The sequence below is a fragment of the Triticum dicoccoides genome, chromosome 4B (assembly GCF_002162155.2).
Source record: "Triticum dicoccoides isolate Atlit2015 ecotype Zavitan chromosome 4B, WEW_v2.0, whole genome shotgun sequence".
In the NCBI taxonomy this organism is placed as follows: domain Eukaryota; kingdom Viridiplantae; phylum Streptophyta; class Magnoliopsida; order Poales; family Poaceae; genus Triticum; species Triticum dicoccoides.
In genome coordinates, this window is record NC_041387.1 from 231,305,887 (window position 1) to 231,312,660 (window position 6,774).

Here is a 6,774-nt window from a genome sequence, read left to right on the forward strand (position 1 = left end):
ATTCTTGTTCATTACATGGGATTGTGTGAAGATGACCCTTCTTGCGACAAAACCACCATGCGGTTATGCCTCTAAGTCGTGCTCCGACACGTGGGAGATATAGCCGCATCGTGGGTGTTACAAGTTGGTAATCAGAGCCATCCCCGACTTAGGAGCCCCTTGCTTGATTGTTTGATGGCGATGTTGAGTCTAGAACAAAAATGTTTTGAGTCTTAGGATTATCTATATCGGAGAGTAGGATTCTTTTTACTCCTCAATCCCTTTGTCGCTCTGGTGAGGTCTCCTGTCGTAGATGTTTTGACTATCCTCTTCTCAAATTTCTCTAAAAAAAATTAAAATCACGCGGGTATCTTGGAATCGTCTCGATGGTTTTGTGACGAGAACATTGTTCTTGGTGCCTCCTGACATTTAGGGGTTGTGGCAGTGTCCCGGGGAGTCGAGCTCTGAGGTGTTGTCATCACAATTTTATCGTTGCAGTTCTGGAATACCTGAGATTTGCCGACATCGAAAATCTCTTTTATGCAGTTGTTGGTGAGATAACCCCGATAACCCAGTACTGGGGCGAGCTCGGGAGTATTGCCATAACTCGCATAACGGATGCTTTTCGAAGGTTGAGGTACACGATTTCCGAAGGTTTCTTGGTTATGTGTTGACGGATGGATACAGCTGGATGTAGGGATTGTTAGTTTAGGTGAGATATTGTGCTTCCCCTGTATCCCCAACACCAGATTGCATAACCAGAAAGTTTCGGGAGTTTATAGGTGGGATTCAAGTAGCTCTAGCATTTCTTCCGCAGATATTTGGTTTGTGAATGGGTAATCCTTACCACTTATTTGTTCCAGTTGTACCTTGTTTATTTCATTCATCAATCTCTATTCAAGTGACTTCTCACCTTAATGGACGTGTGATGTTTACTTTGGAATTCATTCGTTCATCCTTGTTCGAATGTTTATTGTGAAGACTATATGTTGCAATTTCTATCCGTTGATACAACTTGTCTATCTGTTATCAAGATGCTAACGGATGTCACCCTCTTCAGGATGGCTCCGCCAACGCGTCAGAATCGGGATCGCAATGATGGGAGTCAGGCAAACCCTCCACCACCACCTCCGCCTCTGGAGGCATGGCAAGCGTTGATGGAAGCCTCTAACGCCCATGCTCAGATGATGATCCAACTCATGCAAGAGCGCAACCAAGGCCAAGGCAACCAAGGGAACCAAGGTCAAGGGCAGTTCAATCATCGGCCTCAGTTTCCAACCCTCAACCAATTCCTTGCAAATCAGCCGAAGTCTTTTAGCTACTGTGCCGAGGCCACAGACGCTGATGATTGGCTCGTGGATATCAACAAGCATTTTGAATGTAGCAATGTCAGGCCTGAGGACTATGTCAAGTTCGCTTCTTTTCAGCTCAAGGATCAGGCAGCTGATTGGTTCCAGCAATACAAGGACTCTAGAGGTGGTCGAGTGATTACTTGGACTGATTTCTGTCGGGACTTCAAAGCTCACCATATTCCTACCAGTGTTGTTGAGAGCAAGTGTGAGGAGTTCCGCAATCTCAAGCAAGGCAACATGTCAGTGTATGAATACAACAAGCAGTTTCAGAAACTTGCTCGCTTTGCTAAGCAAGATGTTCCAGATGAGAAGAGTATGATCTATCAGTTCAGAGGTGGCCTTAGAGAGGATCTGCAATTATCTCTCGTTCTTATTGAGCCTACTCAGTTTGATCAATTCTACAATATGGCACTCAAGCAAGAAGGTGCTCAGCTCAAGTGTGAGGCTTCTAAGAAGAGAATTAGAGATGCAGTGCAATCTTCTTCTTCCTCACAAGTGGCAGCTAAGCAGCAGAAGTTTTATCTTCCTCCTCCTCCGTTTCGTCAGCCTTACCATCAGAAGAACTCAGGTGCTCGTGGCTCTTCCCACCCACCCAACCCAAGCTATCAGAACAAGTCTCAGCCTCAAGCTCCAAGGTCAAGTGCTCCTTATCACCGTCCGCTCTCAGGCGCATTGGGCGGCTTTGTCGGCGCATCGGGCGGCTTTGCTGGACTTGTTTTACCATTGTCGAAATGTTTTGCGAACCGAGATTCCGAGACTGATCGGGTCTTCTCAGGAGAAGGTCTATTCCTTCGTTGACCGTGAGAGCTTGTGATGGGCTGTGTTGGGACACCCCTGCAGGGTATATAATCTTTCGAAAGCCGTGCCCGCGGTTATGAGGCAGATGGGAATTTGTTAATGTCCGGTTGTAGATAACTTGACACTTGACCTCTTTAAAATGCATCAACTGTGTGTGTAGCCGTGATGGTCTCTTCTCGGCGGAGTCCGAGAAGTGAACACGGTTTGTGTTATGCTTGACGTAAGTAGTTTCAGGATCACTTCTAGTTTCTCGACCGATGCGTTGCTTCTCTTCTCACTCTCACTTGCGTATGTTAGACACCATATATGCTTAGTGTTTGCTGCAGCTCCACCATATTACCCCTTACCTACCTGTGAGCTTAAATAGTCTTGATCTCGCGGGTGTGAGATTGCTGAGTCCTCGTGACTCACAGATTCTACCAAAACAGATGCAGGCGCAGATGGCGCAACTGAGCTGAAGTGGGAATTTGATGAGGCCCTTGGTCGATGTTATGTATCGTTTCCAGATGATCAGTAGAGGAGCCCAGTCGGGGCGATCGGGGATCTAGCATTTGGGGTTGTCTTCTTTTCATTTGAACTTGACCGTAGCCGGTCTATGAGTGTATTTGAATGATGTATGATCTTAATTATGTATTGTGTGAAGTGGCGATTGTAAGCCAACTCTCTTTATCCCATTCTTGTTCATTACATGGGATTGTGTGAAGATGACCCTTCTTGCGACAAAACCACCATGCGGTTATGCCTCTAAGTCGTGCTCCGACACGTGGGAGATATAGCCGCATCGTGGGTGTTACATTGATTTTGGTCGCGAGTGGCCATCTGAAAGCACAACCATAATGCAAAGGCATTAGAATTTCTAGCAAAATTTCGACAGCATAACGGCTGTAAATGCTCAAGAAGGGTTTGAGACATTTATCAAAAAATTGCATAGACACTCAACAATATCATATCAAGGTTCTGGGTTCAACTTATCAGCATAACAAGGTAGTAGAACTGAACTAGGCTTGTAGTCATCAAACCTATAAGGTACTACTGATTCGTAACACGTGAACCTGATAGAGAGAGAAGATCCTAATCCTTAATCCCCGGTAGAAGAATGGACTGACTCAGATCAGAATGCCATGAGGTAAAGAAGTAAAAAGAGCCTTACGTACCATCCCACAATCAATTCCCCTACATATAACTAAAGAATTTCTAGACTCAACATAGACCAGTTTGGCTTGGAGAACCTACAGGCAGTCCGGCTCTGATACCAACGCTGTCAGGACCCCGACTCAATGTCACATCGATCTAGCCTGTAACACCTCATATCACTTTGTGGCCTCACGCACGGTATTCCCACAGGTGTCACCTTACCTTTGCCCGGGACCGTTTACGCCTTTTGGCACACGTATATGATAGTGTCGCTAGCATCCATATGATAAGGAGCCCGGGCTGACATGACTAGTCGTAAACCCAAAGTGGCACAGACTTACAGGGACAGGCATCCATGACCCAGCATCGAACGTGTTGGTCATCAGCAAGTGGGTCCGAGTTGTAGCACTGGGCTAGCAGGACTCCGGTAAACCGGGCTGTAGCGGGCTAACAGGGCTCCGGTACTCAATGCGTGACATTTCCCCGAAGGGATAGACACAGGAACGAAGAAGGACACATGCCGGCCAGCCTAAGTGTTCCGGAGCAGTAGCAAGCTACCATGGCTCAATGGAAACACTAGGAGACATTTCCCGGTAAGAGAGGCTACTAAAGATAAACAACTATATAGTCAGATCCCACACATACCAAGCATTTCAATCATACACACAATATGCTCGATATGTGCAAATACAACAAGGCATCACAACATGACTCTACGACACAAGTACTTTATTTAAAGGCTCAGAGAGCCATACATAACATACATACAAGTACGGGTCACACGACCCACATTCAAGTCATACAGTCATACAAACCAGCAGCGGAAGTAACTTGTCTGAGTACAGACAACTAGTAAAATAAAAGAGGCTTGGAAAGCCTAGCTATACTACGTGGACCTTCACAAGCTCAGGATTACCACCTGGGCCTTAGTCTACTCATCGATGTCAATGTCTACGAAGAACCCATCAGAAGGGGTTGCAGCGTCTTCTGTAAAATGTAAATTATAGCAACATGAGTACAAAGGTACCCAGCAAGACTTACGTCAGATCCTACATGCATGCACATTATCAAGAAGGGTTGGTGGAGTTATTGCAGCAAGCCAGCTTTGACTCTTGGCTAAGCTATCCTACGAGACTCCAACTTGAAATGGTTTTGCGCACACGAGTCCACTACTCACCACTTCAATACACCACCGAGGATCCACCTCCGTCATCCTACGGAAGAGCCATCCTCGGCACTCACGCTTATCTTGAGATTTTTAGTAGTATCCATTCACTTGTCTATGAACTGTATAAGCAACCAAGTAGTCCTTTACCGCGGACGCGGCTATTTGAATAGATCATGTTAACCCTGCAAGGGTGTACTTCTTCATACATGTTTCCACCACTTAGCGTCTGCACACGACATGTGCTCGGCAGACTTCAAGTGAAAGCCGACGTGGGTGTAGACCACGACCTACCTAAACACCTAAGTCTCTAGTCCAGGTTTATCGCCTATCCAGGTTCCATCCGCAGGGAGTCCGCCCGAGGTTTCCCATACAGCCCCGAACAATGTGTACAGGGTTCCCGAGATACCTAACGGGTATTCGATACACCGTGCCACGTACCTACCGCATCACAGCCCACCCCGCGGGTCAGCGCTGTCCACGGCCTCCAGTAAGCTACAAACACCAGAAACTACTTGCAACTCCTGGACAGAGGACTAGGGTGGATAAGAAGTCGAGTGGGGTCATATTTCAGGGCCCAATGCATGGTAGTAGCTGAATCTTAAATCACGCATACAGATCTCAGTTCTTAAGGTCGGCTTCAATGAAACAACCCACCATGTACTCCTACATGGCCTCTCATCGATACCTTTACCAAATCGTGTTCACCACATCACTCTCATTACCGACATGATCATTTCACTCTAGCCCATCACCCAGATGAACCATACCTGACACGACTCTAAGCATAGCAGGCATAGCAAGGTAGGAACAACACATACATATGGCTCAATCAATTCCTACACATGCTAGTGGGTTTCATCTAATTACTGTGGCAATGACAGGTCATGCAGAGGAAATGGGTTCAACTACTGTAGCACACAGCAGTTTGAAACGCGTTGTCTTAATGCAGTAAAAGAGAGCAAGAGCGAGAACATGGGATTGTATCGATATGATCAAATGGTTGGTTGCTTGCCTGATGGATCGATGCACGGATACGGTTCTTCGCTAGGGTAATCACGGTACTCCTCGGAGGCAGAACCTGCCGCAAAGAACACCGATACACAACCATCACCAAACAATGTGCGACAATATGATGCATGCATGAAACATGGCAATATGAGTGTGTTGGGCTAATGCAACTAAAACCAGATGGGTTTGAATCAATTTGAACCAAAGATCCAAATTTCAAACTCATAAATGGCCCTTTAAAGTGTTTTATCTTGTTCTTCACTAAACCTCAAGTTACTTTGTTTAAACATGCATGAAACTAGTACAGATGGATAGATTGGATTTTTCTGATCATTTTTCATATATAATTTGTTTGATTTGGAGCTACAGTTGAATTTATATGAATTTTTGAAGTTTGTAAGAATTTTTGGAATTTATAAATCATTTTAGATTTATTTTAATTTCAGAAAAGGTTTACTGCGTCAGCATGAGGTCATGCTGACCTCAGCAAGTCAACAGACCCGATCCAGGTCAAATTTGACGCGTGGGTCCGGGGTGTCAGTGGATAATTAACTAATTTAATTTAGTTTAAACTAATCTGGATAATTAGCAGAAGGGGGCCCCACCTGTCATTGACTCAACAGAGTCAACCAGGGCCCACCCATGGTCAAAGTCAAAATGGTTGCACCGGCGTTTAGCCGCCGGCGAGCCCGACGCGGCGGCGGAAGTGGTTTTGGCCGTTCCGGCCACCAAATGGGTCGCGGAGGGCATCAGGGTGGAGCTGAGGACGAGCCGCGGCTCTTGGTGGAGTCAGTTGGGGTCGGGGTGGCCGGAGTTGGCGCCGCTGACGACCTAGGCGGTCACCGGAGTTCGGGTGAAGGCGAACTCGGGGATAGGGTGTGCGGTGAGGTGCGGGGAGTGCACGGTTGGACTCAACGCAGCGTGGTGAGTGCGTTGGACACCGTGAGGTGGCCGGAGGATGGCCGGGAGCACGTCGGCGACGTGATCCGTGGCGGTGCGTGCGGGTAATCTTCGTGCGGTGGCTACACGGCTCGGGGGCGAGAGAGGAAGGGTAGGAGGGGTAGCTAGGCTCACAGAGCACCCGTAAAGGTCACCAGCGGGGTCGGGGACGAGCTGATGCGGCGACGGTGTTGAAGGGGATCTCCGGCGACGGCGAACTCGGCGAGGTCGGTGCGGTGGACTCGGGCCTCACGAGCACGCGGGGCTCGGTTAGCTTGACGAAGTGGACGGCGGCGGAGCTCCTGGACACCACGAGACGGAGCACGGGCGGCGAGGAGCACGGCTACGACGATGGAGCGGCGGCGGTGGCGTCGGCCATGGCTGGGGAGCGCGAGG